At 35.0% G+C, this 12,532-nt stretch overlaps 1 long non-coding RNA gene across 1 annotated transcript; it reads right to left on the bottom strand.

The window, feature by feature from the left end:
* Positions 1-2,811: 2,811 nt before the first annotated feature.
* Positions 2,812-10,827, bottom strand: LOC144291903 (uncharacterized). The gene is made up of 3 exons (XR_013359456.1): positions 10,681-10,827; positions 5,191-5,291; positions 2,812-3,771 (listed from the first exon to the last, which is right to left on the bottom strand). It is a non-coding gene; the product is annotated as an uncharacterized LOC144291903 (long non-coding RNA).
* Between the last annotated feature and the right edge of the window lie 1,705 nt (positions 10,828-12,532).

Raw genomic sequence — 12,532 nt, 5'->3', positions numbered from 1 at the left:
TGAGTCATAAGTACTGAGATAAAAAGCAGTTAATGTGATGATTTATGTTAATCAGTCTAGGAGTTCGGCTATGTTTAACATTTATTTTAACTATGAGAAGCAGGCTTTGAATGTCTATATGCCCTTGTTTTTATCCCTACTTTTGGTTTTGGTGGTTTCCTACATTCTGTTTCTAGAGAGAGTATGTCTTACAGATTTTTCAGCTTTAATCTACTGTTACTTACCTTCTGATTTAGTTTCATATTCAAACTACTTCCTATCACTAAACCAGATGGGCTACTAGGTATGGATGGAACCTTAGGCTACTTACAGGGAAAACTGGCATTAAACTTTCTTCTCCACGAGGTGTGAAATTGGCCAGTGGGGAAAGTAATGAAAAGCAGCAGATTCCTTCATGAGCTGTGCATTGGGATATCTTCGAACTTTGGGCAATATTTAGAATCTATTTGTATGAGGTCTGGCTCTTTCTCACTCTCTATAATGGATTCCTACGTTGAAGGTCACCAATAATTTTGCCTATGGCCATTCATGCCTGTGGTGGGAGACCCCAAGACCACACTTAGGCTCTGTGATCCACTGTTAGGACTCACAGAAACTTATACTTTTGATTGTAGTGTTTTCCTGTGAGAGGATGCAGATTAAAATAAGCAAAGGAAAAGTGATATATGAGGCAAAGCATAGGAGAAACCATATATAAGTTTCTAGGTGTCTTTGCCCAGTGGAGTGGGAAAAACAATGTATGACAACACATATGAAGTGTTGACAGCCATGGAAGCTTACTTGAGCCTTGGTGTCCAGTGTTTTTATTGGGGTTCAGTCATATAGGCATGTAGTACTCATGTGACTGATCTCAGTTACTCAAATTCCTGCTTTCCAGAGGAAAAACAAGACTTCTCTGTAAATTACATATGTTAGCATAAACTATCTGATGGAACTGGCCCATGGCCTGAGGCATACAAAAGCAGTCATTCACCATAAAAGGCATTATTAGCATAAATTATCTCATCAAAGTGGTATGCTATGTATGTTTTGCATACAAAAACATTCATTTTAGGCAGAATATTATAAGGGATCAAAGTTCTTCTCCCAAGGGCCTATCCTGAAGATAAAGTCTTCCTTGCAAATGAGAAGGGTTTAAGTAATCCAGGTTGGTTGAATTAAATCTTTTCTTCCGCAGTGCCTTTACGTATTCCTTCCCATATTGACTCTGTTCCTGGCCATGTGACTTGCTTTGGCCAATGGGAAATCAGCCCACCAAGCAGTGGGCTAGATAAATGTTTGTCCTTATCTTCTTGGAATGCTGCTGCTATGTTTAAGAAGCCAATAAGAAACATGTGGAGAGAAATTTTTGTCACTTTCATCTATCTGAGGTGAGCTCAGTCAACCCACTTATTGTGAGAAATAATAACTTGCTTTTGTTTTAAGCCAGTATGTTTTGGAGTAATTCATTATATAGCAAAAGACAACTGATGTATAAATTGGTTCCAGAAGTTTCACCAAGCCCAGAAGGGAGGTGATTGATCAGACTAAGTCTACTCTGTCATTTCTATCATTGAAGTAAAAAGAATAAGGTAAGAATACTGCATTCATAGCACAATAATAATAATGTCCTGTCAGGACAGAAAGAAAAGATAAATATTACTGAATCACACAAAAACCAGGATATCAAGTGTATAGTGGTAAACTGGGAGGAATGTACAGATATTGATGAGGATGCATATAAAAATTTCTAGGACTATCTCTAAACAAGTAAGAGAAAGAGTAAAATTAAAATAGCAACAAAAGACAAATAAGGAAAAAATGTAAGAATCTGAGACAAAAAGCATAAAACAAGATGGTCAAAATAAATAAAATTATATTAGTAATTATAATATAAATGATTAGACAAAATACTTCAGTTAAAAGATGAGTTGATAAAAAATCAACTATATGCTATTTACTATAAAAAATGTAAAAAATAGGAATAATGAGGGATTCAAAATTCAAAGATTAGAAATACAGCTAGGTAAATAAAACCCCCCAAACCTGATAGCTATATGTATATAATACAAAATAGACATTAAGGCAAATGACACTACTAGAGAATCAACTTTTTGAGATCTTAGGTTGTCTGATGTTGGTATAAATCATATCCTAGGTGAGTGATCATTATCAGTGGTTAGATACACATAGTACTGTTATATTTCAAAATATATTAGACTTATATCAAATATTTTTGTTAATTTTCAAATTTATTCTATCATAGGATACATTTCTGTAAAATACATACCAAAATAATGTCCTGCAATCTGGTATAAATATGAACAACTTACTTGTACATTTTGATCAATTTATTAAAAGCCTGGTTTAGTGGCAGCAATTATTGTTGAGTTGAATTTCCTTGAGTGATGAAATAATTTATTCTAGAAGAAGAATTAACTCTTTTATCTATATCTTTAATAATTCAAAGGAGACAAAATAATTGGGGATTTTAATATTTTAAAAATTAAACCTGTTATAGATTGACTAAAACTTTTTAGCAATGTTCAAATATCAGTTCATAGGATTTAATATTCTCAATAGAAAAAGAACTCTATAGATGTAAAATAAAATCCGGAGACTCTTATTTTCAGGCCAGCAGCCCATAAAAGCATGATAAACTTCAAAATAATAGATTTAAAAACCCATTAGAGACAAAACCCCAAATGAACTGAAATCCAGGAAGTGAAGAGCCCATTATAGGAAAGGAAAGAACCACAATTCCTCTCATCTTTGGCAGACCTATTGGAAGAGGAGGAATATACCCTGGACCAGGAAAAGAGAAGCCAGTCAAAATTTGAATCAAATTTTAATGACCACATGTGGGCTGTTTGAAAGATTAGACTTTCTAGTCACAGAACAAGTGTCCACCTGTGACATTTTGTTTCTATAGGTCTTTAATGAGAACAAAATGAAGGAAACAAAAAAGGAAAGCTCAGTAAGTACAAAGCAGCTATCACTCTAAGTCAGGGAGGAGGACACAGGAGCTGAGACAGATCTCCAGAGACACTCAGAATCAGATATCAACATTGGGGCATTAGAGGGTAGCTGAGAAAAACCCTACTGGGGCACTTGAAGCTTTCCAAGAGTAGAGGGCTGCTGTCTAGGAAGACTCAGGTAGATAGCAGGGGCTGAAAGACTCAGAAGATAGGGAGCAAGAATTGGAAAGCAACAGTGATTTCTCTGCTATCCAAGAAGCAGGCAGCCAGATTGGATTACAAATTGGGAGTAGCCACAGCCAGATGGCTCAGTTTTGAAACCCAGGTAAATCTTTGGAATCATACAAGTGCTCTGATCCAAGGCCCTGACAGGGGAAAAATCCTAACCCTTCTCAACATATTTGAAGTCTAAGGTGAAATGAATCAGTAAAATTTAAAAAACTCAGCTCCATTTTAGAGCAAATGGGCTTAGATTCATCACTATGGTAGCTAGATTGACAAAAAAAAGTCTTCTGGGACTTACTACTTCAGTCCCCGCTGGTCTTTAATAGAAATGTCTGACATATAAAAAATAAATTACAACACATGAAAGGAAAGAAAGAAGGAAGGAAGGAAAGATGGATGGTTGTAACTCCAGGTCAAGAAAGATAAGAGTCAAGGCTAGGTGGCTTAGTCAGTTAAACATCTGCCTTCAGCTCAGGTCATGATCTCAGGGTCCTGGGATGGAGTCCCGTGTTGGGCTCTCTGCTCAGCAGGGAGTCTACTTCTTCTTCTTCCTCTGTCCTTCCACACCATTTGTGCTCTCTTTCCCTCTCTCAAATACAAAAATTAAAAAAAGAAGGTAATAGTCAATGAAAGCAGACTACAAGATAGCCCAAACAGTATTATCTAATAGGGATATTTAAATTAATTATGATAAAAATGGTAAAGAATCTGGAAGGAAAATTGTAACAATTTTATAAAGAGAAACCTTAGCAGAGACTTAGTCCAGTGGAAATTTCCAATAGCCAAATAGAGAAGCTAGAAATAAAAATATATATATATTATTTTAGAAATGGAATATTAAATGTCTTTAACAGCATACTGAACACAGCAAATGAAAAATCAATGGAATAGAAGAAAGGTCAATAGAAACTATACAAATTGAAACATGAAGAAGGAATAAAAAATGGAAAGGGACAAAACATTCAAGATACATGAGGCAATAAGAAACAGCCTAACATATGTATTGCTGGAGTCTACAGGGACAAAGAAATCTCAGAGGTGATGTGAGAGGTGTTTCAAAACTTGATAAAAGATATTCACCCACAGTCCAAGAAATTCAGCAAATCCCAGGCAGAACAAATACAGGCAATTACAACAAAAACACCTAAGCATTTTATGGCCACACTGCTAAAAACCATAAATAAAGAAGAAATTTCAAAAGTAGTAAAAACAAAACAAAACAAAAACAAACAAACAAAAAACAAAAACAAAACCCAACCTATTACATACTTGGAAAAATTAACAGAAATGATAATGAAATTTCCTCATAAATAATGAAGACCAGATGTCAAATGGGCACCTTTAGAACACTAAAAGAAAAATCTGTCAATCTAAATTTTGTACTGGACAAAAATATTCAAAAATGAAGGAAATATAATGGCATTCTCAGAGAGACAAGAGCTAAGAGCTCTGTGTAAGATTGATGTTAAAAACTTCTTTAGGGATCCCTGGGTGGCCCAGCGGTTTGGCGCCTGCCTTTGGCCCAGGGCGCGATCCTGGAGACCCGGGATCGAATCCCACATCGGGCTCCCGGTGCATGGAGCCTGCTTCTCCCTCTGCCTATGTCTCTGCCTCTCTTTCTCTCTCTGTGACTATCATAAATAAATAAAACTTAAAAAAAAAAAAAAAAAAACTTCTTTAGACCAAACAACAATGGATGACACCAGATATGATTCCAGATCTTGACCAAGGAATGAAGAGCATCACGCTAAGTAAATATCAGAGTAGGTCAGGGTATTTTTAGTACCTTTGAAAAGGTCTCTCTCTCTGTCTCTCTCTCTCTTACTGCTCTCTCTCCTTCTGTGTATATGTGTAATTATATTTCTTTAATAAAATATTGACTATTTAAAGCAAAAATAGTAAGAAGGTAGTGGGGGGTTTATAGCATATGTAGCAGTAAAATATAAGACAAAAGACGCACAAAGGCAGGGAATGGATAATTCAAATTGCACTATTTTAAGGCTCTTACCCTCTTTGTGAACAGTATAATATGATATCAGATGTCTTTGTAAATCATCTGAGATGGTTAGTAAGCTGGATGTTTTTCAGGAGTGCTCTTTGCATCCATACCTGTGGGAGGAAAGGGATGAAACAGGTCTGGGGAGAGGGAGAAGATCCTAAAAGCCGCCATTTACTTTATGCATGTTTTAGAGCTGGCATAGCTCTCAGATTTGTTCTGAATTGGGATGAGGGAACAGGCATTTCCACCCCTGAGATGAGTAGTCGTTAGATGTTTACTGCCCCTCCAAGCAAACATGAGCTTTGAAGAGGCAGTTTTACTCAAATGAGGCCATCCTGAAGATAATTGACAGTGAAAGCATCTTACGGTTGTACTTCCAACAGCTGGGGTGAGCCTATCCTGAAGCTGGTAGTGCAACACAACATCCGCTAAGACATATGTGTGTATTTGTACAGGCTTGGAGAACTTGCTGGAGGTATATACACCTGGGTCTTCATATTGTTATTTCAGGAGGTTGGAATTGGGAGTATGAGGGTGGAAATATTAAGTTTACCTTTATATATTTTCCATTTTTAAATCTTTTACAAGGCTTACTTTTAACAATATTAACATTTGTAAAGACTTGCAAAATAATTTTGCAATTTTTTGCATTTGATGCTGATTATATTTTTTTAAAGACAATGGTCGTCATTATACCAATCAGAATTTAAAGGAAAAGAAGGCAATTTCCTCAGCAAGTTTATTGAATCTGAAAGATTTTCTTATCTATATTCAGTACATCAGATTTTCTTCTCATTTTTAAAGCTGCGAGTGGGTGAAAATACTATTCTTGCTACCTTAGTTGCCAACCAATGATACATTTCTTTGAGGAGAAAACCAATTAGTAGTTATTCTTATTCTGTGGTTGGATGGATGTAAGAGTACTTTCATATAGAAAAAAAAAAAGTGCACTATTAGCCAATAATAGATTTCTCCTTTTACTTAAGGTAGTTCCTGATCATAATCTCTCTCCTTACTTGAGTTTGATTTCTAGCTTTGTGCATTTCACTTCTTTTAAACCAGTAATATTGAATCAGAGGATTGTAAAGGTTTAGGGAGAAAACTAGAAAACTAGCCCAAGAAGGACAACTGGAATAGGTGCCGCTGAAGAGATAGCATGATTTTCTCTATCAAAGGTATGTTACTGTTCTTCTGTTTTCTTCAATTTAAAAAGAGTTATGATGGGCAAATGTAGAAACAACTTGGTTCTAGAGCCAATACTTATTATTTTGAGGGGAGGTTTGATAAGATAATAAATATGATGGTTGTGAATAGATTTTTGAGCAAAAATCACGTACAGCTATTTCTTCAACACAAGGAATATATGAAAATTGTTTGTATGTTGGTAAGGCAACTTGTGTTCTTACTAAGTATTTCCAAGCATTTATTAGCCACAATTTCTCTCACTTAAGAGGCAGATGTCCTTATTCAAAGCGTATGAATGTAGGCTATTTTTTAAAACATATATTTTCTGCAAAGTAGCTATTCAAAGTGCAGCTAGTATCATATCAGTATATTTTGAAATATTTTATTTTAACTTTTAAAAGGTAATAGAATCTCTGTTTTTTCTGTGGCAAATTAACACCACCATATACTACTTCAAATGCAGTATTGATTATATCACTTTATAAAATCTCCTCCTTGAGGTTTAAGTTACTGGTTTTAGTATCTTCTTGGTCTGATAATTGCATTTCCATTTGTTTTGGGAAACCATGCCTGGATTAATTGAGACAGTATAAAGTTGGTAGTAAACAATAATAGGAAATATTTGTCTGTTCAATTGATGTTATTGCCTTTAACCATTTTGAATTATTAAACCATCCAAATCAATATTGCTCACTTATTTTTGATAATGAGTTCAATGACGTGAAAGTAAACAGTTTAAGGAAATGACTTTCTTTTGGAAGTCCAGCACATGTAGCTATGTATGCAGAGTGCAGAGTGAACTGCAGCAGCTTTTGGCAGTTTTAAAATTATTGTTAATTAAGTTTTCTGCTCAAATTTCTGCAAGCTCAACTGCAGTTGATGAGTTATCATGCTATAGCCAATAAATCCTGAAGTAATTTCATAAACATAGTTATTTAACCTAAATTGGATTCTCCATCAATTGAGACAAATCAATTTTTAAATGCTGTATTATTGTGCTTTAATAATACTGTTTTATGCTTATATTGGTTTACACTTAAAGAAGTTAACATTTATGTATTCTAGTATTTCTTCAAAGTACTAAAATAGGAATATTATTAATAGTAATATGTATGGGACGTATACTTAAAATATCTTTATTTACCAAAATTGATATGTAACAAAGATGGACTGTGGTTTTGATGCAAAGAAAAGTGAACTATGAATCAGGAGCTTTCAGCTGTAGTTTCAACTCTACCGTCTATAATTAGCATAAAATCCAACAAGTCATGTAATTTACTGAGGCTCAGTGTATGCCTTGGCAAATGGAAATAATATATCCAATTCTTCTAAAGATACAGGGTTAATATATCAGAAGAGCCTTATAAAATATAAAGGAGTTTACAGACACTGAAGATTATTCTTATTGTCTATTATTTTTTCTTTTTTATTAATTCAGATTTGATAAATTCACACTCTCTATTTCTTACAGCTATATTTCATATGACTATAATGGCTCCAAAGTTTCTTCCAAGGTTACCATGGATTGTATTTTTTTTTCTTAAGTTAATGTTTAATATGGCTTGTTTTAGGGGTTTCTATAAAATAGATGTAGAAAATAATCGACTAGAGAGTAAAATATGCAAAGAAGATTGCAGGTTAAATAAAACTCTGGGTTAAAAGTAGAATATTTGATTCTGAAAGAATTTCAGGAGTGATGACTTATTTCTTGTTAGTGTAATCAACATGTATAGAAACCTTTGGTTATTTATGTGGGATATGTGCTTAAAATACATTCTACAACTGGATAAAGAAAGTAAAATGCTACTGAAACCCTAATCTACTATTTTCTGGGGAAAAATGGGGATGGGAGAGAGATTAATGTATTTAGTTTATGGATAGCTATTTATTGTGCTAAGTCAGACTAAATAATTAATTAATTCATTTATTAATGCAGCCCTGTATTGACTATATGCTACGTGTTCATTGCTAGTGTTGACACTGTAAGGATATGATAGAGTGCTTCTGTGCCCGGACACTCCCAGCACAGTGGGAGAAGCCAACATGGAAGAGACCATGGCGACAATGTGTTGTGCACCATAATAGGCACATGTCTAAAATGTCAGAGACACATCAAGGAAAGGTATAACTGCAAATGTTGGGAACCCTTCCCAGAGGATAGATATTTGGATCTAGTATTAGCCAGTTGGTTTTACATAAAGCCTTCTATTTTTCCTCTGTTCTCACATTTTTTTTTCTACTGAGATTTCAGTACTGTATTTCTCTAAATCCTTATTACTAATTCTCAGTGCTCTGCTTACATCATCTCTTAGAATTTTAGGTTACATGATGATCCCCTACTTTCACAGTATCTATTTACAGAGCACGAAGTAGATGCATCAGCCTCAGAACTGTTCTTGGAAGATGGAAGGCATTCTGACTTTAGTCCAGGGCATTACTTTTCCCTACACATCTATTTTTTACCTTATGTTCTTAATTCAGTCCAGATTCGAAAGCATATGAAGTCATACATATATGTAATTTATGTTTTTATTTTATGTATTTATTATTTGTATCCACCCTCAAATCTATTTTTGGTGACCATAAGTTGATGAAGGATTTTCAGAGAGAGAGAAGGAAGGACAGTGAAGGAGGCGGGAGAGAGAGGAGAGATGGAGAGGGAGAGTGAAGGCATGGGGAGGGAGGTGGAAGGGGAAGAGAGGGAGAGAGGGAGGGATAGAGAGAGACAGAGAGAGATGTTTACATTATTCACTACAGGTAACAAAGCAATTCACAAGATGTGTAATACTGGAAAAAAATTCTGTACTTGCATGGGAAAACATAATTTGTCTTGTTGGATTGTAAAGGTTGCTCATGAACAGAATTATTTCAATCCATGAAGTCTCAAATGCATATTCTGAACCAAAGTATAATAACATTTCTAAGGTTTCAGAGAAACATTAAATTAAGTATAAAATTTTGGTGCTGGTGAAACTTTACCAATAGCTTAAGATATATATATATATCTTATATATATGTATATATATATATAATAAGTTCTTTTGTATCCCAATGCTGTTTTTCCTCAGAGGTTGTCTACCTTTTTGTCCTGATATTCCCACTGATTTTTGAGGTCAATGTAAGCAGATTCCTTTTGTGCACTGATTCTTCATTTCATAGCAATTTTTTTGGCCATTCAATAATGCTATAGTTGAAAGAAAAATATTGTCAACTTTTCATTAATTGCACGTGTCTCACAGACCCCCAATAAGGAGTTCTTGATGCCCAGCTGGGAAGTGACTCAGTTACCCCTTTATCACCCCCTACTCAATGCAGGTTTCCAGGCTTCATTTTACTTCTTTTGCTTACCTTCCAGCAGCTAATATCCTACCTTAGGATTACAACTTTAGGTCACAGAAACATTAATATTAGTCATTATGATTTTTTTGGCTTGTTTTATTCTCTTGGAGGTGGTAATTTATAGTGGGTCAAACAATGGACTTGGATTCAAAGCCAGTTTTTTCTCTAGATCAAAATAATAACTCCTAGGTCCCCCTATTGTGAGTTTTCTTTTGAAATCATCATTGCTATCCAATCCATGTTCACTGGTGATAATTGTAAATTTATTGTTTTGAAAGAAATTTTGGTTCTTCTGCTATTTGTAAATGAGTACCAAATTTCACTAGGGGCTTTTAGACAATACCAGTTTTATTTTGTGTTGATTATTTCCTACCAAGACTAATTACTCCTGACATCAATTTTTCTTCTTTCCATGTCATTTGCTAAGACTCATTTTTTTTCTCTATAACATGGTATCCTAGGTAACGATTTAACCAACTTGTTATGTTTTGTGTTGGAAAGGATAGGCCAATAATATCCATTATATACTGTGTAACTTGAATTTATATTTATATTTCACTATTATGTGAACAAACTGTGAAACATTCCTCTCAGGTATTGTAAATCATTCTATCATCCATGTTCTTGATTTAATTCTTCTGTATATTTTTGGTCACTTACTAAGTTAATAGTTAAAATTGGAGATTATTTTCTCTGTGTTAGACCTCATGTTGTTTTTTCATGCATTATATCATTTAATTCTCATAGTTAAATAATAATCCTGTAGCAATAATAAACCTGTAAGGGTTTCCAATTTGTAAAGAAGAGACTGAGGCAGAATGAGGTTAACAATTTGCCCATGTCATAGGCTGGTAGGTTGTGGACTTAGAGTTGGCACTGAGGCAGTATGACTCTGGGATTGGTCTATTCACTCTTCCCTCTATCACCACAGTAGTAGGAGAAAAGACCTTGTGCAAATGGAAGAATCAAGGGTACCTGGGTGATGCAGTCAGTTAAGCCTCCGACACTTGTTTTCTGCTCAGGTTGTGATCTCATGGTCATGATATCATGGTTGTGAGATTGAGCTCCATGTCAGGCCCTGCATTCCATGTGGAGTGTGCATGAGATTCTCTCTCTCTCTCTCTCTCTTTAAAATAAATAAATAAATCTTTAAAAACCCCCACAAAAACAAATGGAAGAATCAAAGAGGTGTGTTTTAGTGTATATATAAGTAAAATAGTAAAAAAAAAAATAAATAAATAAATAAATAAATAAATAAATAAAATAGTTACATATTATACATGCTGTTTTATAGTCTGTTTTTATTCTCTACCTAGAAATATATCTAAACATTTTTTTCTACAGTAAATAGTCCTCTCAAACATGGTATAATAACGGAGTCACAAATATCATAGTATTAATAAACTATAATTTACTTCACTATTCTCTACTTCTGAAAATTTATGTTGCTTTTAATTTTTGACATTATAGAATAGAAAGATTAATACATATCGATGCACAGATGGAATAGCATAAACAGGATGCCCTATAAACAACAGAAATTTATCTCTCACAGTTTGGAAGGCTGGGAGTCCAAGATCAGGGTGTCAGCATGGGCAGGTTCTAGTGAGAGCCGTCTTCCATATGCAGACTGCCAACTTACTGCATCCTCACATGGAGAGCTTTTGAGTTAATCTAAAGAAAAATTCTCCTGGATGGGTCTCCGATGTAATCCAGTGAAAGCTCTTAAAAAGAGAATCGTAGGCTCTCTCTGTGCAGAGAGATGTTCTCCTGTTGACCTTGATTAAGGAAACCACTGTGACTCATGCTGCAAGAAAATGATTTTGCCAACATTATCTGAATGGCGTCAGGCAGATTCTTCCCGTCTTAAGCCTCCAGGTTGGTGAATAGTGCAGTGAACATCTTAATGGCAGTCTTTAGGACCCTGAGCAGAGGACCCACCTAAGCCATGAGAGCAGAGGACCCACTTAAGCCATGACCGGATTCCTGACCCATGGAAACCACAGTAGATTGTGTATTGTTTTAAGTAATTAAGTTTGTGGAGTCAATGGTGTCAGTCCCAGTCAGACTCTGAGAGTATGAATCTTGGTCCGAGTAGGAGAAGACCAGTGTCCCGGCTCAACAGTCAGAAAGTAAATGAATTCTTCCTTTCTCAATGATTTAGATAATATCCACCCCACCCACTTTGGGAAGGATAATCTGCTTTATTCAGTCTACTTATCCAAATACTAATCTTAACCTGAAACATCCTTGAGACATACCTATAAATAATGTTTAGCCGAATATCTGGATCCCCCATTATGGTCAACTTAACATATAAAATTAACTGTCACAGGACATATCCAAAAATGGAGCAAGACAGGAGCCCAAAGGCAAAATATTCTGTGAAAGAGGGCAAGAAATCAAAGAGAGAAAAACTCAGTGATGATAAAGGGATGTCCAGTAGGGATTTCTTTCAAAAGATATGCTTTAGAATCTGCATTGTAAATTCTCACTGTGAAATTTCTAGGTCAGTTTACATTGTGCACTTCTTGTTTAAGAATAATTGTAATCTTTAGACTAAGTTTCAGAGGTATAGAAGTTTTGTTCAGATCTGGGATGGCATTCCTCTCAGAGACAACTGATTAACTGGATTAACAGTACAATATATTAACAATTTTCATAGCTCTGTGAGGTAGATTCTTGTTCTGCATCTCCTTGGCTAAGTTGGAGTTCATGTTGCTGAATTACTTCTTATCAAGTTTTTGTTAGAGTAGGCTAAAGGAAGAACTTATGCGAGACTTGGAGGATGGAAGTGAAGGAAACAGTCATTACTCACAGATAATTG

Source organism: Canis aureus, chromosome 20 (genome assembly GCF_053574225.1).
Source record: "Canis aureus isolate CA01 chromosome 20, VMU_Caureus_v.1.0, whole genome shotgun sequence".
In the NCBI taxonomy this organism is placed as follows: domain Eukaryota; kingdom Metazoa; phylum Chordata; class Mammalia; order Carnivora; family Canidae; genus Canis; species Canis aureus.
This window is presented reverse-complemented; position numbering and strand designations above follow the sequence as displayed.